At 40.0% G+C, this 25,688-nt stretch overlaps 1 long non-coding RNA gene across 1 annotated transcript in view; it reads right to left on the bottom strand.

Moving 5' to 3' along the window:
- Positions 1-11,887: 11,887 nt before the first annotated feature.
- The window catches only part of LOC133384364 (uncharacterized), an 86,399-nt gene continuing 72,598 nt past the window's right edge, over positions 11,888-25,688 (bottom strand). The window contains exon 4 of the long non-coding RNA XR_009762532.1: positions 11,888-12,350. This is a non-coding gene — a long non-coding RNA (uncharacterized LOC133384364). The remainder of the gene's footprint in view (positions 12,351-25,688) is intronic.

The raw sequence follows: 25,688 nt of genomic DNA, 5'->3' as shown, positions 1-25,688 counted from the left end.
TGGAGCTACAGTTTATGTAAATGACATAATATGATATGGCATACACACAAATATTACAATGCAATTATTTACACTTCACAAATGTAGAGCAATGTCCTTGAAAATTCTAAAGGTCATTGTTAATGGGATCATTTTTTTATGTTTAGCACCAACTGTGTCTTTCTTAGCCTGTAAGAACACTGCTCTTGGAGAGTTCCTCGAAGGACTGGGAGGAGCAAATTCCATGTGGCCAGTTCAGCTGCAATAATCTCCTTTCTCCTCCTGGCCTGAGCTGCACATCACAGCACTCTAGTGTCTTTCATCATTATTTGTCACCCTTTTGTGTCGAGCAACTTATATCCACAGCCATTCCAGCAATTAAAATGAAAAAAGGGCCCAGCATTATCCACTGTGAACAACTCTAAGGAAAATGACATCAAGTGCCAATCGTTCTATTGAGCGATTGGTACCTGATACCACTAGACCATTGTTAAGTGTTTTATGAAGAAAACAAATAAACTGTCACATGGAAGGCTCAGAGCCTAAGGAGGTCTGATCAGATCTCTACAGTGACTTGGCAGTAACGACTGTAATGGTTTTACAATACATTGGTAGTAATAAGAAATGGAGAGGGAGAACAATGGCTTTGTCCTAGAGGCTTATTTTGAAAAGGCTGAAAACTTTGTAGCTCACACATTTGCCAAAATACCTCAACCTGCAGCAGTCCCCAAAACCCCTCTTCCAAGGGCAAGCAAACTGAAGAATGCTATGATTGGAGAGTATGTTCCTAGGATCACTAGAGCCCTGTTAAATGTTTAAGGTGCAGCTGGTTAGGTCTTTGCCATGTTGGCAGGAACCATAAACTTAAAAGCAATTTGGGTACTTGCTTAAGGCTCTTGCTTAAAGATATAATAACAATTATTAACCAAGTCAGGTTTCACTCATGATGAAGCTTGATGGATTGATGTCCGACTTACTGTTGTTAACGCTGTAATACTTCGCACAACATCTCTCCACCTGGCTGTGTCGCAAAGTGAACCTCAACCTGCTTTATCACTTGCATAATGATGCAGTGCTAGGGCTAAAAGTTTAATTGGTTTACCAGTCATTAAATTAATTAACTAAAGCTGGTTAATTGAACAGTGACAGCAAATTTAAGGTAGCAGAGATGTGAATTAAGGGCACACGTGTGATTTTTTAAAGTTTAGATTAGTTAGGGTGTGTGCCCTTTCAGACACAACACTTATGCATCATTTTTAGCACTATGTCAATAAATCTCAACAAGCTTTGGGATCACGTACCTTCTACTTCCATCTCCTCCTCTGGTGCAAGCATGAGGAGAAGATTGGAAGCATCTACTTTAGCTTTTTAAAACAATCTGAGTTCACTATTACATCATCTTGGAGAACTCTGATTAATTTAAACAAGCCAGGATCATCCTATGTTTTATGATCCTGACTTTTTAAACTATAGTTCATATCAGGGTTGGCTAATTTTTGGCCTTTCACCCTTGGCCAACACTCTGGGGCCATATGTCACACAGGCACACACAGGACACCTAAGCAGAAACACAGCTTCCCTCCTGAGCTGATCTGTGCAGAGCCTCCGCTCTGTTCATCAAGTGATCAATCTAATGAGCTGAAAGGGACACTTTGCATACTCACCAGGGAGCAGGGTTCTGACCCACCTCAGTCCTGTGCTCACTTTAATTATTTTCTTTCTGACACAGCCACCAAAAATCAGCAGGATGGGGAGGGAGAGAGAAAGTTGCTTGGGGACAGGTTCAGTTCCCAAACTGGGGGATAAACCATGCCTGGTTTAAACTAAAGCAGTTCCTGACCTTCAGACTCTGTTCAGTTTAAGTAAAAGTTGAACTTCATTCACACACTGGCAAACTATGGCTTGTGGTTGTTGTTATGTGCCTTATGGCGACCCCATGAATCAGTGACCTTCAAGAGCATCTGTCATAAACCACCCTGTTCAGATCTTGTAAGTTCAGGTCTGTGGCTTCCTTTATGGAATCAATCCATCTCTTGTTTGGCCTTCCTCTTTTTCTTCTCCCATCTGTTTTCCCAGCATTGTTGTCTTTTCTGGTGAATCATGTCTTCTCATTAAGTGTCCAAAGTATGATAACCTCAGTTTCATCATTTGAACTTCTAGTTATAGTTCTGGTTTAATTTGTTCTTACAGTCAATTATTTGTCTTTTTCACAGTCCATGGTATCCGCAAAGCTCTTCGCCAACATCACATTTCAAATGAGTTGATTTTTCTCTTATCAGCTTTTTTCCACTGTCAAACTTTCACATCCATACATAGAAATCGGGAATACCATGGTCTGAATGATCCTGACTTTAGTGTTCAGTGATACATCTTTACATTTGAGGACCTTTTCTAGTTCTCTCATAGCTGCCCTCCCCAGTCCTAGCCTTCTTCTGATTTCTTGACTATTGTCTCCATTTTGGTTAATGACTGTGCCAAGGTATTGATAATCCTTGATAAGTTCAATGTCCTCATGTCAACTGTAAAGTTACATAAATCTTCTGTTGTCATTACTTTAGTCTTTTTGATGTTCAGCTGTAGTCCTGCTTTTGTGCTTTCCTCTTGAACTTTCATCAGCATTCGTTTCAAATCATTACTGGTTTCTGCTAGTAGTATGGTATCGTCTGCATATCTTAAATTATTGATATTTCTCCCTCCAATTTCTACACCTCCTTCATCTTGATCCAATCCCGCTTTCCGTATGATACATTCTGCATATAGATTAAATAAAAAGGGTGATAAAATACACCCCTGTCTCACACCCTTTGCAATGGGGAACCAATCGATTTCTCCATATTCTGTCCTTACAGTAGCCTCTTGTGCAGAGTATAGGTTGTGCATCAGGACAATCAGATGCAGTGGGACCCCCATTTCTTTTAAAGCGTTCCATAGTTTTTTATAATCTACACAGTCAAAGGCTTTGCTGTAATCTATAAAGCACAGGGTGATTTTCTTCTGAAATCCCTTGGTCCTTCCCATTATCCAACAAATGATTGCGATATGATCTCTGGTACCTCTTCTGAAATCCAGCTTGGATGTCTGGCATTTCTCGCTCCATATATGGTAATAGCCTTTGTTGTAGAATCTTGAGCATTACTTTACTTGCATGGGCTATTAAGGCAATAGTTCGATAATTACTGCATTCCCTGGGATCCCCTTTCTTTGGAATTGGGATGTATATGGAACGCTTCCAGTCTGTGGGCCATTATTTAGTTTTCCATATTTCTTGACAAATTTTGTCAAAATTTGGACAGATTCAGTCTCGGTAGCTTGTAGCAACTCTATTGGTATGCCATCTATTCCCGGTGATTTGTTTCTTCCAAGTATTTTAAGAGCAGCTTTCACCTCGCATTCTAAAATTTCTGATTCTTCATCATACGGTTCCTCCGTGAGTGAATCTGTCATCCTGGCATCTCTTTTATAGAGTTCTTCAGTGTATTGCTTCCATCTTCCTTTTATTTCATCTCGGTCAGTCAGTGTGTTCCCCTGTTGATTATTCAACATCCCTACTCTTGGTTTAAATTTCCCTTTCATTTCTCTAATCTTTTGGAACAGGGCTCTTGTTCTACCCTTTTTGTTGTCCTTTTCTATTTCTATTCAGTAACTATTGTAATAGTTCTCTTTGTCCCTACGTACTAGTCGCTGTATTTAAATTGTATTTTGGCATTATGATTGCTTTATTGTTGTTCTTTAGCTTTACTCTGATTTTCGATACGACCAGTTCATGATCTGTACCAAAGTCTGCTCCTGGTCTTGTTGTCGCAGAAAGTATGGAACTTCTCCATCTTCTGCTCCCAATTATATAATCAATTTGATTCCTATATTGACCATCTGGTGACATGCATGTGTACAGTCGTCTTTTCGGTTGCTCAAAAAATGTGTTTGCAAGGAACAAATTATTGGCTTCACAAAATTCAGTAAGTCTTTCTCTTGCTTCATTTCTATCACCTAAGCCCCATTTCCCCACAATTCCTAATTCTTCTCTGTCCCTTCTTTTGCATTCCAATCCCCCATGATTATCAGCACATCTTGTTTTGGGTTGTGATTAATTTCTTCTTCTACTTCTGCGTAAAATCTCTCCAATTCTTCTTCTTCTGCGTGTGCCGTCAGAGCATAGACTTGGATGATGGTTATGTTGATAGGTTTCCCATTTAATCTCATTGATATAACTCGCTCAGATCTTGTGTTCTAGCTCCTAATTGCTCTTGCTACATCACTTCTCAATATTAAAGCAACCCCATTTCTTCTTAATTTCTCATTTCCTGCATAAAATATTTTGTAGTTGCCTGATTGAAAATGTCCCATTCCCGTTCATTTTAGTTCGCTCACACCAAGTATTTTAATGTTGATGCGTTCCATTTCTTGCTTGACAATTTCTAACTTTCCCTGGTTCATGCTTCTCACATTCCATGTTCCTATTGGGTGCATCGTACAACTCCGGACTCTCCTTTTGCATCTGTACGCATCAGCCTCTGGGCTTCCTTTCGGCTTTGACCTAGCTGCGTCATTAGTCACAGCGCTACTTGTACTTGTCTTTTGTTCTTTCCCAGTAGCTCGGTGAGTGCCTTCTGACCTGGGGGTCTCATCTTCCAGCACTATCTCATGTTGCATTTTGGATACTCTGTTCATAGGGTTTTTGTGGTAAGAGGTATTCAGAGGAGCTTTACCATTGCCTTCCTCTGAGTTTGGATGCATCTTAGTCTGGTGTTTCAGCTTTGACCATTCCTCCTTGGGTGCCCCTGCTAGGAGTCTAGCCTCTTGGTCTAGACACCTGACAGCATTGCTCTTAGTTTCTTCAACACTCTCAAACCCCCTCACCACATTAAGGTGTGCATCCAAGAGGGGGAAACTATGGCTTAGTTTGTAATTATTACATCTGAAACAAGCTATTATGAAATATGGCCTTCCCTTCTAACCGGAGTGGTTTTCAGATATTAAACCACAACTTTACTCTTCATTGCCTTCAGTATCTCAGGAATGCACCTAGATTGACTTTTTGGTAATATGTTAATATAAATTCAATTGCTTCAAAGGCAGATATTTGACTAATCACCTGCTGATTGGTGACTGATTGACTGACAGACCGTGATAATATTTAATAATAGTTAGCATTTATGTAGCACTTTTTAAAAGGACTTCACATATATTGTTTCAGTAATCCATATATCATTCCTATAATTGTTTGTCAATATTATTATTCCCATGTGTATGGGGATGGGGCTAAGCAGAATGTCTTGCTCAAAACCACCTAGTTTATTGCACTGGCTGCCTATACGCTTCCGGGCTCAATTCAAAGTGCTGGTTTTGACTTATAAAGCCTTACACGGCTTGGGACCACAATACCTGATGGAGCGCCTCTCCCGATATGAACCTACCCGTACACTACATTCAACATCAAAGGCTCTCCTTTGGGGACCCACCCAGAGAGAAGCCCGGAAGGTGACAACAAGGAAACGAGCTTTCTCTGTGGTGGCCCCCAAATTATGGAATTCTCTCCCTGATGAGGTATGCCTGGTGCCAACATTGTTATCCTTTCGGCGCCAGGTAAAAACCTTCTTGTTCTCCCAGGCATTTTAACATTTTAATATCTACTTTTAACACCTACATCTATCACTCACAATCTTAATTTTAGTAATTTTAACATTAACATCTTAAACAGCTTCATATTTTAACTGATTTAATACGTTTTTATACTTAACATTTTAGGATTGTGTCTGTCGTTGTCCATGTGTTTAACTATGTTTAGTTATTTTGTTATATTGTTTCAATGTGTTTGATATATGTTTTTAATTGTATACTGGATGTTTTTATGCTGTAAACCGCCCAGAGAGCTTCGGCTATTGGGTGGTATAGAAATATAATAAATAAATAAATAAATAAAATAAATAATGTGAGATTTGAACCATTGTCTTCCAGGTTTATTTTATTTATTTATTTAATTAATTTATTAGTCGCCCATCTGGCTGGCTGTCTAGTCACTCTGGGCGACGTACAAAATAAAAACATACAAAAACTTTAAAAATCTCAACAACAATAATAAAACCTAACCCACCCCAAAAGCCTGCCTGAAGAGCCAGGTCCTTCAAGGCCTGGCGGAAGCTCATCATAAAGGGGGCATTTTATATTGTTGGAGCTGAACTTACATCCACCCACCCACTAGCTTACCATTCACTTTTATTGATTTTCATGAATGAGGAACAATTTTTCAAATGATCCTGAGGACTCTTAATGTGGCCATTCCCCTTTTTACCTAAGCAGTAAAACACAAAAACTGTGTTTTTGCTGACTCCTCTGGTGGCGGCGGCAGCAGAAGCAAGTATACATTATTTGAGGAACATTTGGGGAGAAGGGGAATACATTTCAGGTTTTTTTTTTAAAAAAAACCTTGCTGCTATGATAATCAGACCACGAAACCATTCAAAATATTTCACTATCTGAAATTGCTCTGTCAACTTCCATTTTGGAAGCCTGAAATCAATTCCCACAAGAATTTTGAGGTGAAAGTTTGAATACTCAAACCTTTGACTTGTCATACCTCTTAACCACTACATTACATCAGTTGTTGTTGTTATTATTATTATTTTTATTCAGCAGTATATAAATCTTGCTAAATTAAAAAAAGAAATGATGTACACACTGTGCAGCTCACTGCATTGCCTTCTGACTTGGAAATGTCTCCAGGCATCTTGTTTGAAGAAGCACCAACTTGATCGCTATTGTTATCTGACAGAAGTTATGTGAACCCAGCCTACTAGCTTTGTTTTGCCATTAACACCTTCTGTGGAAATTTCTGTGGAAATTAGAGACTTTTTTTAAATACACACACATACACACAAAACTAGGAAAGGGAATTCAAATGTCAAAAGAAGTTATATAAATAGTAATAGCTCTGGAGAGTAATTTCAAAGAACCTTGCCATTTTGTTATCCTTTTGGATGATACACCAGAACCATGACAAAATGAGGCTGCACCTTTTGTTGGAGTAATGACTGTTTACAATTCTGGAGGCATGAAGTTTTTGGTTTTTTATTGGGAAAGTTGAGGTACAAATGGAGAGTCATTCTGAGAAAGGTATTCCCAAATACCAGTTCTTTGAAAATCACTGCCCTTTAGGGTGTAAGCATGGGCACTTAAAATCTCTACAGAGAGGCAAGCAAAGTGTGTACTTGCAAATTAATTGACTTTCCCACAGTTTAGAGGTGAAGGTAATGTCAGAGCAGAAAGTGTATTGAATTAGTTCATATTTGAGCCCACGCCAGATACTATCATATATCTAAAACATACTGTATCGAACTGTTGCCGGGGAGAAGAAATAAGAACAGTGTTAACCAGTCTTCTTTTTTATTGGCAGGGAAATCTACAAGCAGCAGTGCCAATTCTACAAGCGGTGTGCATGTGATCAGATCAATGCATGCAGATGTATCAGTTTGTGTAACAGGGTAAGTCATACATGCAGATTGGGAATAAAATTCATGAAATGGACTGTCAATGCACTTCTTCAAGTATTTGGATCCAAAGTCACATAGGGTTTTATGACCCTATCAACACCTTGACTTAGGTCCAATAGTGTATAGGCAGCCAGTGCAGATTCCGCAAAGCAGGATTACGTGAGACAACACTCTGGCTGCTGCATTCTGCACTAGTTGCAGCTTCTAGCCCCACACAGAACATATTGCAGTAATCCACGCAGGAGGTTAGCAGTGCATGGATTTACTATGGATAGGCTATCCCAGTCCAGGAACAGGAACAGGCACAGGTGCCAGCTGAAGCTGGTAATAAGCACTCATAGCCACTGAAGCCATTTGGGCTCCAAATGACACAGCTGGATTCAGGAGCACCCCAAAACTAAGCACCTGAAGCTTCAGATGAAGTGTGATCCCATCAAGAACAGGTTTACTTTTAACTGTTTTTAAGAACAGTTCTGAAAATTGTAGTTCAATATAAATGTTTCATTATGGGATCCATTCAGGACAGAATAAAAAGAGAAATGGTGGATTAACTTTTTTCTTGGAGATTTAATCCTGTAAAAGATCATATGAACTAATTCCTAGACATTCCTATGTGGAATATATATTTTAATAGGATTGAGAAACATGGTCTGGTTTTTCTTGTTCCACTTATAAAAACAGGTAATGACTTAGAACTTGCATGTTAGTAAACATGACTGAACATCTCTCTATTGACTCTAGAACCATCATATTAGCATTGAGTGGCGTGTCTTAAAAGAGAAGGAAGATGGTAATGTGAATGGGTCTCCTGTATTAAAAAAAATGGAGGCAGTTGATGGTCTTCATAGTATCTGGACTATATGGAAGTACCAAACTACACACCATAGAGGTCTTCTCCAACTACTGTAGGGTTACAGAAAAGGATGCTTAGGTTAAAGTTCTCCCACTTTCCCATTGTGAGTTTGGTTAAGTGAGCCAAAATAATTCAAATGGCTTAAGTAGCTATGCTCACTCTATTTTTGTGTTGATTAAGGCTGCAGTTCTAAACATGCTAACTTGACAGAAAACTCCACTGAACGCAAATGTGACTTATTTCTGAGTAAGGCCAGTACAGCACATTAAACAGAGCATTCCTAAGGTTCTTCAGAGAGGGCTCAAGAAAATTCCAAGGGCCATGAAAAATAGGTCACACTCCCTTCCAGCAAAATTAAATAATGAGATGAAAGGATCAGACACACTGAAAACCCCTAGATTACATTGACTCGCCTGCTAAAAGTTTGGGTAGATAATGCATACAGTGCTGCAGTTAGGTAATTTTAGAATCTGGACTTAATGGTCTTATGGAGCTTTCTCCTGCACTTCCCTTAAAGGTAATATGTATTAATTCACATGCTTAAAAATGTGGTAAACCAGCATGGCTGTGTTTGTGCTCATTCAGCTGAGTGGTGCCATGAACTTCTTGATGGCACCACTGAATTCATATTCTAGGCCACGGGTTTCCAAACTGCAGTCCATGGACCAGCAGTGGTCCGTGAGCTTCGTTCAGGTGGTCTACACCATGTCTGCATTAAATGGTCATCTTAATTTTAACTGTATTTTTATTAATTCTTTCATTCTATGGAATGCAAATTGTAATACAATGAAATGCAATATAGGAAATAAAAGAAGCAATAAAAATACAATTTAAAAAATCATACAGCAGCTAGCACAGGGCATTACAATTGCTACAAAAGGCAGAAAAGTCAATAAGTGGTCTGCCAAGATGGCCAGTAATTTTCAAGTGGTTCATGGGGGAAACAAAGTTTGGGAACCAGTATTCTAGGCCAATCGCTATTTAAAAAAGAACCTGGCATGGGAAGTATGTCCTGTGCAATTCCCACCTTTCACTTTAAGAAACAAAAGTCTTAAACCTTTCCACATAAAGATGCAGAATGGAAGTGATCAAACTTCTAAGAGTGAAATCACCCCCACCATCAGAGTGTGTGTGTGCGTGCGTGTACATGCACACACGTACTCGTGCATACACATGCAGAGATACAATCTTTTGCTTTAATAGGAGCTGCAAGGGAGGGGGAAATCTGCCACTTCAGTGTTATTTTTAGAAGCTAAAGCACCCAAATGCAATTCTGTTTTGAGTTTCCTCAATGTTAGAGAATGCTTAACAGTTTGCAAAGGTGTCAGCAGCAAGATTGGTGGACCCTTGAAGGTTGCATTCAGAATAGCCTTCTGTCTATTTTCAATTTGAAAAAGGCCGGCTTGAGTGGAACAAACACTTGAAGCGACAGATTCTGCATTTCAATGAAAATTGTGCCATTATCCAAGTTAAATATAACTGCTCCTTTTTTTTAATTAAAAAAGGGCATTATAACCAAAACCTGTTATTGCATAAGTAGCAAGAATGGGGGGGGGGGACACAACACTTTGCCCTGGGATGTGTGAAGCATTTTAACAACAGCATGAAGATGCGACTTCACTGAAGTAATGTCTCTGTAATATTATGTTTCACACACACAATAAATATTACCTACAGCTCAACCCTCACTGCAGGTATTCAGGTGTGGGCTCCACTGGGTTCAGTGGAACTTATTCCAAAACAAGTGTGTTAAGCTTGCAATGTAGTCAGCTCCATTGTGCTCAGTGGAATTGGCTCTGGGTAGCCATTTTTACATTGAACTTCCTTGACACAACTTAAAGGAATACTCACAAAAACAAGGTCAGAGAAGCTGTACCTATTTTATCTTAAATATTTTAAATGAACAATAAAATTACTACTACAAATAAAATAAACAAACAATGGTAAGATATTGACACAGTATTGTTGTTGATAAAATTATTTCTTAACATATCCTTAACATCCAAAATGTTCAGTCAAAAACAAATAACTGAGCCATCCAAACCCCTTTCATGCCAGAAGGGGAGGGCTTGGATAGTGTGTAGGTGTCCCTCTGCCCAGTTCTGCTAGCCTCTGCCAGTGTCACTCCACTGGTGCAGAGCTCCCCCTTCTGTCTGATGAATGTGCAGGCAGGCAGAAGTGTCAGTGGTAGGTTCTCCTTTGGCAGCAGCCAGTGGAAAGCCCTGAAATGAGTCAGGGAAATGGGGTAGGGAGATGGAGGGGATCAGCCAGCTCAGGATCCATTACCAGACCTGATCACTGCACCAGCTCCATTAAGCCTGCTGACCAGTGCCCAGGGTTAGGATTGCACAACAAATCTCTGTGGTAGTACTCCACTTCTCTCTCTGAACAAGTGCAATGAAAGCTGATGTAAAGCTTTGTCCCCATTGATGGAGCAGGTGATGGGATAGCATGCCTGCACCATTTTGTGGTCCTATCTCTTTTTCTGCTCTTTTGTGGCAGCCATTTTGTGTAATGCCAAGCTTCCATGGAAGCCAGTTTGTGCTATGCCACATCCCTACAAGATTTTGTGTTATGCCATGGTCCCATGGTAGATATTATGTGTGATGCCACACCCCACATCAAAAATTTGTTATGCCATGTCCCCACAGCAGCCATTTTGTGGCCGATGCCTATGGCACTTTCTCAAAATTCAAAATGTGCCCCCCAGCTTAAAAAGACTCATGATCCCAGGGCAAGATGAACCTCCAGTTTATGCTGTGGTGGGGAAAATATGGGGGTTTAGCAGTACATGGTTGGTGAGCTATGTTTTGCTTAGTAAGTCACAAGTCATGTGAGTAAGTGGTTTGATGGCCCAGTTTGGACTGCTAAAATCTAATCATGGAGCACAAGAAGCCTGTTGACTAGATCTCTCCTAGTCCTTACACAGACATAACCATAGCAGAACCATTGTTTTCCTGTTATTTGTTTCTCATTTCTGATGTTCTGAGGACAAGGTGAAGACTTTTCTGCTCACTCAGGCTTCTAAAATAAATTTTAAAAAGTAATCATCCTTTGTTGTTAATGGTGGGGTTGTGATGAGTTCTGTTTTGTTGCACTTAACATAGTTTTTTTAAAAAGGTAAATGCAGTCCTCCACTTTTTTAATGGTTTTATGTATGACTTTGTATTTTAACTGTTTTTTCTTTTTTATAGTAAGCCACCCAGAGAACATTATGTTATGGGGTTGGATGTGAATGTCATAAATAAAATGGCTAGGCTTTGAGTGCCATTGCATGTGTTGCCAGCATGGGAGCTCGGTTCTCCTAAGACAGTAGTAGGGAACCTTTTCAACCTGGGGAGCCAAACCTTTATCTCCCCATGCTCAAAGGGCCAACTTTGACAGTTGAAAGTTGGTCTTCAGGGGTAGGATGGGGAAGACAGTTACAGAGCAAGATTTAACCCTGTGCCCATCAGCTGGTGGGTGGAGGGTTAAATCCTGATTTCTGTATGGTTGAGCTGCAGGCGGCAGTTCCCTGTGGGGAACTACTTCCTGCAGCCAACCCAGCAGGATCTAACCCTGCACTCATCTGCTGATGGCCAGGGAGTTAGGCACCAACAATGCATACCAGTCCCACCAGGTGACATCAGCTGATTGATAGGTGGGTGTGGTTTAAAAATGTCCTCACAGGCCAAACTGGAACCCCTGGTGGGCCAAGTTTGGCCCATGGGCCAGAGGTTCCTCAACCCGCCCTAAGATTTGCAGAAATAATTATAATTTTTAAAAATAGAAAAACCCCCAACGGGGAGAAACCTCCAAAACAGCCTGATGAGGATTAATCATGGTCATGGGTCATGGAATGCTGGCTGGGGAAGCAGGGGAAGGGATGGAAAACCAGAAGTGGAGGAGCAGGGAATGGAATAGCTAAACAGCAGCACTCTATACTGCAACAGTTGATTGTAGGTCCCACTTGCAGTTCAGAATGTCTGTTCTTCCACAAACCAGCACTTAAGTCCACATTGTTATAGATTTGTCTACAGAAGTGAGGCAGTCTGTGGAAGAAGAAACAGAAGAGCTGCCTCAGTTATACAGTCGTGCAAATTACTGTGTGTTTTAAATCTCTTGTTCCTTAATGTTTCGTAGTCCCTTTTCTTGGGGGGGGGAGAGATAATACCCATGGAGTGCTGTACTTTCTTTCCCGACCAGTGGGCAACACAGGCTTGTATTTAGAATATGTTATCCATCAGGAGATTTAGGCATGTGGCTCTTGAGCATCAGTAGGATGCTAATTTTGAAGTGGTGGGAAGCTCTGGCTAGCGGCGGTGCACAAGGCTTCTGGGGACAGCCAGAATGCTCTTCAGTGCACTTCAAAGGGGGTTCTCAGTTACAGTGGGGGAAAAGAAAGATTTTGAAGTTTCTTGCTGCCAGAAAGCTTGAAGGAGAGCCCCTGAAGTTGTTCTTTTATAAGCAGGGATAATGCAGGTAAGACTTTCCCACTTAATTTGAGCCAAGACTTTTCAGACTTCATAGCAACTGAAGCATGAGAAGGATATCCAGTTAGTTTTAATTTGTTTGCTAGCTGTTCTTGCTGCTGACGATTATTTTGGATTACAATATCATTGTTTGCAAGTATCTCCTCTACAGATGGCATATAACATCATGCATATTATACAATAATAGCTGGAGTAATAATCTCCAGATTTCTGTGTAATACTCTGTTAAATTAGATATCTAACATGTTTATATATTACATATATAATAACTGCTCCAAATATCGGGTAGCCAAAATGATTGGGGAGTGATCACCTTCCCTGGGAGGAAAGACTACACTATGTAAGCTTTTGAGTTTAGAAAAAAAAAAGGTAATTAAGAAGGGAACACAATAGAGGTTTATAAAATGATGCACTGCATGGAAGAATATTAGAGCTCAGTTCTAACACTAGAGCTTAGAATAACCCAATTAAATCATTGACAGTAGATTCAGGACAAAAGGAACTTTCTTTGTACAATGCATAATTTATGTATAGAAGCTGCTGCCACAAGATATCATTCTGGGCACTAGTTTGGATGGAGTGCTGACAAATGTATGAAGAATATATCCATTTGTTCCTGCTCTATGGAACTTCCAGTTCCAGAGGAAGTATGTCCCTGAATATCATTTGATGGGGAGCAAAGCAAATAAGGGCTGTCATTTTCAGATCTTGGTTGTGAACTTCCCACAAGCAATTGCTTGGCCATTGTGGGAAACACTGTGTCGGACTAGGTCATGAGGAGCAATTTTTTTAGCCTGAGGGCTACATTCCTTCATGGACTACCTTCTGAGGGCCACATGCTAGTGGTGGGCTTGGCTAAAGTGGGTTCATATCTTCCCCCAGATTAATGCATGGAGCAGAATGCAGTCATCCTTTGGATTTCATACTTTTCCAGATTTTGTGATGCAGGTCTTGATTCAGAAAAAAGAAGTATAAAAATGTGCATTTTAGAATAAAATACATTTAGAAATGCATACTTCAAAAGAAAATGTTTAGAAAGGCTTATTTTTGAAAACATGCTCAAAAACAATATTTAAATAAAAAAATTGTAAGCTTTTTTTAAAATGCAGTTTCATGTGGGAGGAAAGGGTGGAATGGAGTTATGTATGAACACATGTAAAAATGATTTGGACTGGAAATAGACTGATTTGTCCCTTCCTAGTTTCATACACATCTCAAAGGAAATATCAAGTTTTATTAGTTCAGGTTAAGTTACCTTTTCCAACCCAAGGGCTACATTCCTCTGTGGAGAACCTTCATGCCAGTGGTGGGCAGAGTCACAGGCAAAAGTGAATGGAGCAATGGATGTGACACTTAACTTTGTTCGGTAGGCTTATTTCAGACATACAAAAGCCAGAGATTTACACACACACATTCAGGCAAGTAAGAGACATTATCACAGTTCAAGGACGCATGGTATGATGCAGGGCTGTTGTGGGGTGTGGCCTGAGGAGAGGGAATGGCCTAGGGAGAGTCCCGAGGGCCAGACAGAGGGACATTTGGCTCCCCAGGCCTAAGGCTCCTCACCCCTGCAGTAAATAATGGGTGGGCTCCTTCTGGGAGGAAGGGCGGGATATAAATCAAATAATAAATAAATAAGTGAATAAACAAATAACAAATAAACAAACAACCAGGAAGTGATTATGAGTGAGGGCTGTGGAAACGAGGAAGGGAGGTGCTCAAGATGTTTTGCATATCTCAGGTTTATTTGAGGAGGGTTTGACCAAAAATGTTGTGGGTGGATTTTTGCCTAACATTGACCAAAATATGTACCTTGAGAAAGTATTGCAACCTTTGATGTGGTCAGCAAATGTTATCATATCTACTGTTAAAGTAGGGAATAATTCAATATTTCATAGTTCTAAATCTAAGTATGTTCTCTCTTTGAATGAATATGATTTGGCATCCTTTGCGAGTACACAAAAAGAATATACTTAATTCTATTTCATGACTTCAGAACAACAGCATTTGAAAGTGCAAGGTTTCTTTAGTTCATTCCCAAAATGTGATATAGGAAAAAATAGTTAATTTGCAAAACTATGGGGGTGTGTGTGTGTGGAGGAAGCTAAAAATAACCAACTGAAAATATGCCTAATATATTGAAACAAGAATACTCCAAGATGCCAAATAATTTAATAACAAACCCAGTAATAGTCCATCATCAAAACTTAAAAAAAATGTCTAAAATGAATTTTCTGAATGCATTGATTTCAAAGCTGGATTTGGTTGGTAGCATCTGTATACTAAGCTCAGGATTCATTTATTTTGCATCAAAAGCAGTAGCTACATTTGAGTCAAAATGAAGCCCCAAAGGATAGCACAGCAACCTAGAAGCACAATGTCTAGACCCTTGTGTATTAATTCATTGATATACCACCTTTAATTAAAAACAATATCAAGGCAGTTCACAATATAGTAAAATGCAAAAAACCCTATAAAATATACAGCTGTAGCATCCAATAATTGATAAAAAAACTGGTAGTAAAACACTTCTTGGTTATCTTTTTTAATACTTTTGGTGGTTTCAGCATTCAGTAATTCTCTGGCTTGAGTCAAGGTTCTTGCAGAGAAAATGGTACTGTGGTTCAGCTGCTAGGAACATAGTAAGCTGCCTTATACTGAGTCAGACCATAATTCCATCTAGCTTAGTATTGCCTACACCAGTGGTTCCCAACCTGGGGGCTGGGACCCCCAGGCGGGCCGCAAAGTAATCCAGAGGGGGCCGTGAACAGTAAAGAAATGAATTATTTATTAATTTTTTAAAAAAGTCTTCACTCCCTCTACACTGTCTGCTTTCCACTGGCGCTGCAGATGACACCTCCCCCTTTCTCCAAACGAGAGGGGAGGCCTTTTGCTGAAGCGCCAGAGCGTCTTTCAGGCGCACTAAGGGCAGGCATCTGCCTATAAAACACATGGCAGATGCCAAAGGAGGGTGAGGGTGGAGCTACCAGGAAGAAGAGGGGATTACTATCACTGATTCCTGTCTCCTTGCACTGCCGCTACTGGCAACACCCTTACTTAGATGAGAGGAGAGGGCTTTTTGTGAAGCAAAAAGAAGCAAGGCTGCAAAGAAAGGCTGCTTTCCCCCTTCCTTCCTTCCTGGCAGCCAGCCTGCCTCCCTGGGGGGAGGGGGTCACAAAAAAATTCCAGCTTATAAAGGTGGTCCCGTGCTCATAAAGGTTGGGAGCCACTGGCCTACACTAACTAGCAGTGGCTCTCCAGGGTTTCAGGCAGGGAGTCTTTCTCATCCCTATCTGGGGATTGAAACTGGGACCTTTTTCATGCAAAGCAGATGGTCTACCACTGAGCTACAGCCCTTCCCCAGTGAACTAATTCAACTCTGCTGGAGGAGAGTGAAGAAGGAATATGAAAATGTTGAGTGTGATCACCCCCAGGACAATGTTACTGAAAATAATGGGTGTGTCACCTGTAGCTTTAACATCACATTAGTTCTAATCAAAGATAACTTGGCTTGCCACCAAGTCCATACTCTCCAGTAAATCGCTACTTCTATTTGTCCCCTTGTCTTTTGGGGATGTGTTTGGAACAATTCATCTTGCTTGGTGCACATGTGTTCTTGGAGTGTGCTAGCCTCCCTTCCATCTCACTCGACTGCGTATTTAGATTGCAAATGCTGCTGAATATATTTGACTTTCATCTATTCCACAACAGATGCGTTGCGAGACTAAACATTCTATTAAACATTTTTAAGTATTTAAAAAAGAAAATGGTTATGGTCAGTTTTCTAACCCATCTGCTTCAGAAGCAAGTGTAGAACAGATTGCTACAGAAAAAATGAATATATCAGACAGAGAAGAGCTTTCTGCAATGTGTCATAGTGGCAGGCAGGGGGGCACTGCACAAATAGGCAGTGATCATTTGTGTTAGGGGTATTACAAGTGTACAAAGAATGCCCCTGTTTCCATCTGGGAAATATGGATAGGATCAAATCTATGAAAGCCAAGTGAATTTTGTAAAAGTCCAAATGTTTTGCCCTTCCCATGTTTGGCACAGTGTCACATGCAAGAAGCTAGTTCGTTTGCAGCCTGGGAACATGCTTCAGGTGAGAACAAATCTTTTATCTTAACTCATGAGTCTGAAACAGCAGCACAATTCTTTAAAGGTAAATGGAGGTTGAACACTGGAGCACTGAGATCAGTGTGTCCCTGTCCCTACTAACCATATTTAGGTGCTGGTTTTGCTCCCAGAGAAGCTAAACATGATCTAAGGCATCAGGATGCCCACTGAAGCATGCAATATAGTTGCTCTAATATTATTACAGTCAGTGACTGTTTAAGTTTTAAAATGGTGATGAAACTACAGGTATCTCATTTTAAAATGGATATGTGTGCAAAGTATGATTTCCTTTTGGATATTTTATTTCTCTAACATCATAAAGCTTCACATATTACAGATACAGTAGCTCCAAATAGATTCTCTTCTTACATTGTGCAGAGAATGCAAAATGAAGAGAAGGTTCACAGGCAGAATTATCCAATAGGTCGAGTACAGCAGTGTTATGATTCTTCCTGCATAATTGTGGGACTATGCTATTATAGATACCTGATGTCAACATATTACTGGGTGCCACCTATGCAAACAGCTTTATTCAGTAGTACTCCATCTTATCAAGCTGGCATAAGTTGAGGATAGATATGATCATAATTATAAACATATTGGTGAAGGTTAGTAAACCTTAGGGAGGTGAGGGCCAGTGCCATTCATGGATACATGGGACAATGAGAAGTGTAGATGGATTATACTGAAGTGGCCAAGTACTGATGTTATTGTGCTGTATTGGTTGCAAGGAACATTGGAAGGTGGACTACCCACACCCTTCCATTGCTATAGAACCCCCAGCTGAGTACCATTATGCAGTCCAGGAAAGAGTGGTCTCATCCAATCCTCACATTTAAATTTAAAAATTATGGCTTCCTCCAAAGAATAATGTGAACTGTAGTTTGTTAAGGGTGCTGGCAGTTGCAGCTCTGTGAGAGGTAAAGCACAGTTCCCAGCATTCTTTGAGGAAGCCATGTGCTTTAAATGTATGGTGAAGATGTGACCAGTGATATATATGCTTTGATTAGGAGGGAATAGATGCTTCAGTAGTTGCCCTTCACTGTGCCAGACTGAGGATGTGCCTAGTTTGGCCTGTCATGGCCTTGATGCTGTGTGGCAGACACAGTTGTTCTAAGAGGCTGATCGGGGCTTATATATGTGGTTCTGCCCACACAGTTCTTTCTGAACATTCCCATTCATAGAATCGTCTTGCTTGACTTCTACATGCCACTGTCAGTGGCTAAAATCACCATCTCCTAAGTATACATGATAGCAGCAGGTAGGGTGGCAACACCATCCCAACAGTGGTATTGATGCCGCTTATCGGGGTAGAGTTGGGCAGTGGGATAGTAAGGTTGGGGCTGCGCTGCATCAGCAGAGCCAATCTTCTGCTCCCACTGGTGTTCCTATATGGCCCCAACTTTGGCACCAACTACCCCTGCCCCCAGCCCATCCTGATATGTGGCAGTGATGCTATTGATGGGAGGATCGCTCTGTGTACCCACTTGCCTAAGCTGGCTACTTCTGGATAGCCTATTTAGATAGGTTATAGATTTCATTACACATTCATTCCTTTTGCATATGTAAGTTATTAAATTTAATTAATTTATGCCCTATTTACAATACAGAGTAACCTTGCAAAAAAGATTAAAACAAAGCTATGTTAAAAAAAATACTAAGCACTAGAAACTTTCCATTTAATCTACCAATAAGCTATACACAGAGCCTTAAAAAGACATGTGTGACTTGTTCATAGCTGACCCTGGCAGACTATGATATTAATAGGTTATTGACTTGCTAGGCCTTAAACAGCCAGAGGGAACATCACTAGCAGTAGCTGCAATGCACTGGAGATTTGTATCATTGATTGGTCTGTTTAACCCATCATCTCTAGGCATTTAAACGATGATATACGGTTGACAAACCTAATACTTCATTTTCTATCTGGGGACCACAAAAAAGAAATTTAAGGGGGGGGGAGAAGGAGACAACAGGATAGATACATACCAGAAACAATGACAAATTGAAGAGGAAATTCCAGATACCTAAATGGTTGAAATTTTGCCCTGTGTCATAGTCAATAACATATACAAAATAAGAATATTTGAAAGGAAGGGAGATGACACTAGAATGGAAACCAAACATTTCCAAAGACTGAGAACATTACAAAGACTGAATTATTACAGATTAGTTGTTGGTCTCATTGTTATTAGTCTATAAAATACAAGACAAAATCTCAGCCGTAGGGATCATAACATCAGGAGATCAGATGCCAAAGCACAGAATACTTGGTGTCTATGAAACAAATGGATTCTGGGTGACTGCTAATTCTATACTGTACAGAGAAGCATTTCAGGGCTTAATTTGAGATGATGGCTCACAATAGCTCAGGGACTGTTTTCAGTGCCAGGGCCTAACCCTGGAACACATAACAAAAAAGAGGATTGCTTTGAGCATGTGCAGACTAGGGTTGCTAGGTCGGAAGCATCCCAAAACCTGAGATGTTTTTATTGAATTTTATTGTTTTCATTCTATGGTGGTGGTTGTTTTTTTAATTGTGTTGTAAACCACTTTGATGTTTTTTAACACAATAGTAGTTTACAAATATTTTTATAAATAAAATAAATAAGATCCTTCGAGCAATATTATTTTGCATTTGTTCCCCCTGTTACAAATATTTTCCATAGAAAGTCATTAAAAACAAATGAATAAAGCCCCACGAAACAGGGATAAGCTGAAAAACTATGATGTCACTGTCATTCCTTCCTCTTCCCCCGCCTCAGAATAGGCTTTTCCTTATCCCTCCTCTTAAACTCTCTCTTCCTCCCCGCTCCGATAGATTCCGATAGATTCCGATAGATTATCCGATTCTGATAGATTATCCGATAGATAAGAAAACAGACAATCCTCCCTTCCTCTCTGATTGGTGGCACTGCCAAGGAAGCCTGGGCTCTCATTGTTGGGGAGGTGAGTGGAGTCCTTTCCTAGCCCCTCCCATCCTGTCCTCCACTTGGTGGGGGGTGCTGCTGCAAGGCCCTCTCCGCACACCAAGGCAGGTCACGAGCACAATATTAGTGTGTATTAAAGTGCGTATGTATTAAAATGGTGCACATGCAAAAGAGAGGGAGACTGTTGGGGGTGGTTGGTGCCCTTCTCCCCGCCTGTCCCTGCTGAGGCAAAGGAAGGAGGCGATGAAGCAGCCATGAAGGTGAAGCGTAGGGGGATTTGGCATATGCATGGCTGGAAGTCAGAACACGCATGTGTGTCTGGGTTGCCACGGCCAGTCTAGAAAACTGAAGATCCAGGCACATGGGGGTGATTTGTCCGGAGATCTGGAGAGCACTCTCAAAAGCCGTAGTTTCCGGCCGAAAGCCGAATGTCTGGTAACCATAGTGCAGACTGCCTTTTTTATATAATGGAAGGCCAGTTGATACCAGACTATAGTAATGCTTCAGTTAACAAATCCTCCAGGAAGCAAGCTCCTTTTAACAAAATCTTTTTTGGGTGTGAGGGGCATGGAGGGGCACACTCTGACATAGTCAGAATGTGGCTCCATGTCTACTGGATTTTGGCTACTGCAGGCAGCTCTCTCACACATAGTTGGAGTGACGCTCCTTGCCAGGTGGTGCAGATGCTTCTACAATAAACAGTACTTTGGGTGTCCTGAAAGCACCATATACTGCAGATGCATCTACTTGGGTGTAGGGGAGGATGACAGAGAGAGGGAAAGAGAGAATAAGCACAGGGTGGTGGGGTGGCTACCCCTTGCCTGCCTGCTCGAGTGTACAGAGAGGATAACTGTTTTCAAAGCTTTAGTTTGCTATAGCAAGATGTTATATGATAAAAGAAAAAAGCAAGGCAGGCATCCCTGGATGTATTTTGGAGGAAGCCTTCAAGTGGACTGTAGGCAAGGCTTAACTGAACTGGTTGTTTCATTTCAGACATGCTTATTATTAGTTTTGAATAAAAGGTTTGCTGAAATAATTTGAAATGATCTTTTCTTTTCTTTTTTGGTGGTATAGGAACCTCTCCTTATTCTTTCCATGTTACTACCTCTGGTACCAAAGTTTCTGTTAAAGAAGTAATGTCCAGAAATGCATGTACTTCATTAATGGAGGTATGACTGTAATGAATGTCAGGAAGGAGATTTCCAGTGTTACTCCTGATAAACTAAATTTATACATGTAGGGAATATTTTTTCATGGATAAGCATCCAACCATATACTCATAGTGATTTAGTCCAGAAACATTTTACTTACCTCATTTGTTGTTTGTGTGAAGTTTCTTTAGTCCCTTCTCCAATATGTCATTATTTATTTCACTATATTTGTATTTCACTTTACTATAGAATTATTACACAGTGACAGAGGTTCTGTCAGAGTTCTTCCTAATGTATCTAAGGTATAGAATCCTATGCATGATCCAAGATAGGCAAATAGGAGTAAGTGAAATACCTAAATACATGATAACTAGAAGGACCTTTCTGTTCATATTGGGAAGGGATGACTAAAGAGCTTGTGTGCAGGTGTGTCAGGGGATGAAACCAATGTTGCTTGCTCTTCAGTTACGATGTGTTCTGTATTTGTACAAATAACAAACCAAATAGGGCCGATTTGGGCCTATTTATATCCCAAATCGGGTTGAAGCAGCTACAAATCTCTACAGAGTAGGTTTGCTAGTCCCAAATGTAGAGATTTATACAGATCTGTAGCTCAAAGCAGTAACAGGATGTCTCTGAAATGAAGCAATTACAACACCATAAAAGAGAACACCAGGGTGGGGAGAGAGGCTAGAATGCTATCACCCAACCCTTTCCAATCAGTGTTTGGAAGGGGCAAAGTCTTAAGTAAGTCTTAAGTAAGTTCTGTCTCTTAGAAATGTTTGATGGTGGCATTTGTTCAGCTTGTGTACGTTTTCTGTTCTTTCCAAATCAATCCCAGTCCCATTCTTATATATGTATTTTAATGATATGCTCTCTCTCTCTCTCTCTCTCTCTCTCTCTCTCTCTCTCTCTCTGTGTTTTATTATTTTATTTATTGCTTTTAATATGTCTCTTAATATCTTTAACCCTTTTAAAAGATGTTTTTAAAGTTTTTTTTCTTTTTGCTTTTAAAAATGTTTTTAATGTTTTGTTTTACTTTATTTTAAGGTCTTTTTATGATGTTTTAAAGTGTTTTTAGTGTTTCTGTTTGCTGCCCTGGGCTCCTGCTAGAAGGAAGAGCGGGGTATAAATAAAATAATAAAATAAATAAATTGTGTTCTGATTGCTAAGAATTATTATTAAACCTTGTGGACATATGTGGCTACAACTTTCTGAAATAATGATAACAACAACAATAATAGATGTTGTTATTATTATCATTGTTATAATTATCATTGTTGTTGTTATTAGCCAACCAAACCTTGTTGGCATATTAGCCAGTATTCTGAGTTAAGAATTGTTGTTGTTATTTCCAGTTGCTAACCACAGTTAATATTATTAATATTAAATGGTAAATTTATTTTTCCCTCCTTCACTACTACTGTTAGCAATCTGCCTCCTATGTCTTGGTTGCCAGGCCCGGCCACCCAGAGGTCTTCTGTATCTTTAAAAGTTGTGCAGGTGGAAGGAAGAATTTCACCTTGTGGTTTTTCCCATTACAGTGTTGCAAGAAAACTTGCACGTGGCTGAATTGTCTCTTCTCTTAAAGATACAGAATCATTCTCAGGCCCTGAGCCTGGCAACCCTAATTTACATATCAGAGACAAAAATCAGATTGGGGGGCAGGCTCTACCGTTTACCCTGGTAAAAATTAGTTGCTGGGAAGGGGCTTAACCCTTCCCTTCCACACCATGGTCCAAACAAAAATGCTCTCCCCACAGCTAGGGATGGAGGAGAAATTTGATTCAGTTCACATTTAAAGGCGAACTTACCAAATTTGCATTTTCCAAAACAATATGTGAACTGAAACACAGCTATCCTTTGGAATCCACAGGTATCTGAATTTTGCAGTTCTCCAGCCAAGTCATGTGTACAGAAATGTATATACTATGGTAAAGTGTGCATAAAAATGCATATATTAGTGAAATAACATACAAAAATGCATTGTATTAGTGAAAATTGCTTTGCAAAATGTGTATATTAGGGAAAATACTTAGAGGTATTTACATGAAAGCAGTATATAAATTTTATTAAACAATAAACAAACAGACAAATATAAAAATTGTATAGTGGAAGAACTTCCCCCAAAAATGCTGATGAATTTTCATGAGGATTTTTTTAAAGTAAACTTATGTTGAAATGTGGAGAACTGAATTTCAGAGTGGGCAAATGAGAAACTGAGAGAAACCAAAGCTGACATAGTCACCCATCCATACCTACAGTTATAATGTGCCTCTGGAGGGAAGGTCCCATTGGTAGTAATGGGTATATCTCTTCTGAGGCAAATTTGCAGCTGCTGGAGGGAGGAGGAGAAGCAGGGCAGGGAAGGGTTCATTGACCATGTACCATGGCCCCAACCTGGATTATCTTCCCCCCCAAATCAGCAATTAATTATTATATTTATTTCATTTATGAATTACTTACTGTGAAGCCTCTTGAACCAATTTCACACACACACACACACACAATTTTTGTAAGTCATCATGCAGTGCTATGGCAGCAATACATGAGGGAGGGAGGAGGGGGAGTGAAACAAGCAAGGATGGCAGACCAGTGGGTGGGTGAGGCAGGCATGAGTCAATCGAGCAAGCAAGGTGGGAGAGTGAGGCAGCCGTGTGAGCCATGAAGGAACAGTCAGGACAGCCCAGGGTAGCTCCTTTTCAAATCTCCTTCTCTGCTGTTGCTGCCCCCCCACCTCACTGACAGCCTTAGTGGTGGAAGGCAAGGAGGAAGGAAGTGGCGGGAGAGGAGGATAGTTGCTGAGGTGCTGCCCCGGCCACTCTTCACTGTTCCTATATCACTCATTTTGGCTGGTCCCCTCCCTCCTCCTCACAGGGGAGTAAAGGAGGAAGCTTGGTGACCCACTTGGTGTGTGTGTGTGTGACCTGTTTGGGAGTCTGTCTGTCTGTCTGTGTGCGTGTGTCTGTTTGGGAGCCCCTATGTGTGTGTGTGCATGCGTTGGGAATCCCGGGGGGGGGGTTGGAAGTACATACGTGTGTGTGTGTGTTTGGGAAACCCTGGTTGGAGTAAGCGGGGGGAGCAAGCAGGAGGCTGAGTATAAAAATAATATAAAACAATATATTATTATTATTATTATTATTATTATTATTATTATTATTATTATTATTATTATTATTATCATTATTTTACCCCGCCCTTTTTCCAAAACTGGAACTCATGGCGGCTTCCAGATAAAAGCACACATATAATTAAAAACATACAAAAGTCTAGATTAAAATCAAATTAAACAATTTACAGTATTAAAACCATTCATACATACAGTTAAAATAATTCAAACTTATAAAAATAATTGAAAACATATATATAAACAGTTAAAACAATTACATATATAAAAGCAATTTCAAAATACAGATACCAAATGGGATAAAAATCTCCACTTAAAAGGCTTGTCTTTTAAGGAAAGTACCGAAAAGACAATAGAGATGGCCCCTGTCCGATATGTAATGGGAGGGAATGTGACCTTAAACTCTGAAAAATGCTTCTTGCTGGTCTAGATGGAGGCTATATGGAGGGATATCTGAGTGTGTGCAGAAAGTACCCTACTGTACTCAGGTAATATTTACATTGACTGCTCCATCCACTTTTGCTTCTAGCTCCTCCCACTACTGGCACATGGCCCTTGCAAGGTTGCCTAAGAGGGAATGCAGCCCTTTGCCTGAAAAACATTCCCCACCTCTGCCATAATTCATTTAGCATAACATGTATTAGGCCTTTAGATGTCAGAGTTAAGGAAATATGAAGTTCTTTGAGTCACTCTGCAAAGCCATCTTGTTTTAAAGCCCTGTCAGTTGGAATCTGCACTGCTTCTTGAAGCTTGCCACATGATAGAACCATATATTTTCAATATATTTGTTGCATGGCTAGCCTTAACCTTGCAGTGAAGATAGCAATTAGATGTTGTATGCTGACCTCAGGTATAATTACTAAGGTCTACGAGTGTGTGTTTGTGCTTCCTTTTGAATTTCTGAGCACTAGCAGCTATGTTATAGCTCAATATTTAGTTTACATCTACATTAATGTAATAATTATGTGGTGGATATTTATATTCTGTATGCTACACTAAAATTATTCTTGAACTTGGTTGAAGCACCATTCAATTTCAAAAGGTTTCAAGAGCTGTCAAACTAGCAACATGGATGATTCAGTGTAACTGATCAGTGGTAGATCACACACCACCAATCACTTGCTTAATTCTGCATCATGCTTTATAAAAGCCAGCAGATTTAAATGGAAAGGCTGAAGTGCTAGTCATTTATCCTTTCACATTAATAAAAAGATTACATGCATTTGATATAGCTAATTTGAAACAGCTAATGATAGACACCAATTTAACAAAGTAGGTTCTCTAAGGCTGAAAACCTGTGCACATTTACTTGGGAGTAGGGATGGAAAGATCTGTCAGCTTCAATCCACTCAATTTCTCATTTTTCCAATCTTAAATTTATTAAGATTTCTGCAGCAATTTACAATTTTTTTAAAAAAAACATCCTAAAGAAAATTCTCCAGCATTTTAGTGCAAATTTCTCCTTCCATTTCTCACCCCACATGCTCCCAAATCTGTTCTCGAGTGTTAGGGGACTCTTCAAAGCAGATTGGAGGATAGAGGACTAATAAACACCTTTTCATATGCAGTTTTG

This window comes from Rhineura floridana, chromosome 4 (assembly GCF_030035675.1).
Source record: "Rhineura floridana isolate rRhiFlo1 chromosome 4, rRhiFlo1.hap2, whole genome shotgun sequence".
NCBI classification, from domain to species: Eukaryota; Metazoa; Chordata; class Lepidosauria; order Squamata; family Rhineuridae; genus Rhineura; species Rhineura floridana.
This window is presented reverse-complemented; position numbering and strand designations above follow the sequence as displayed.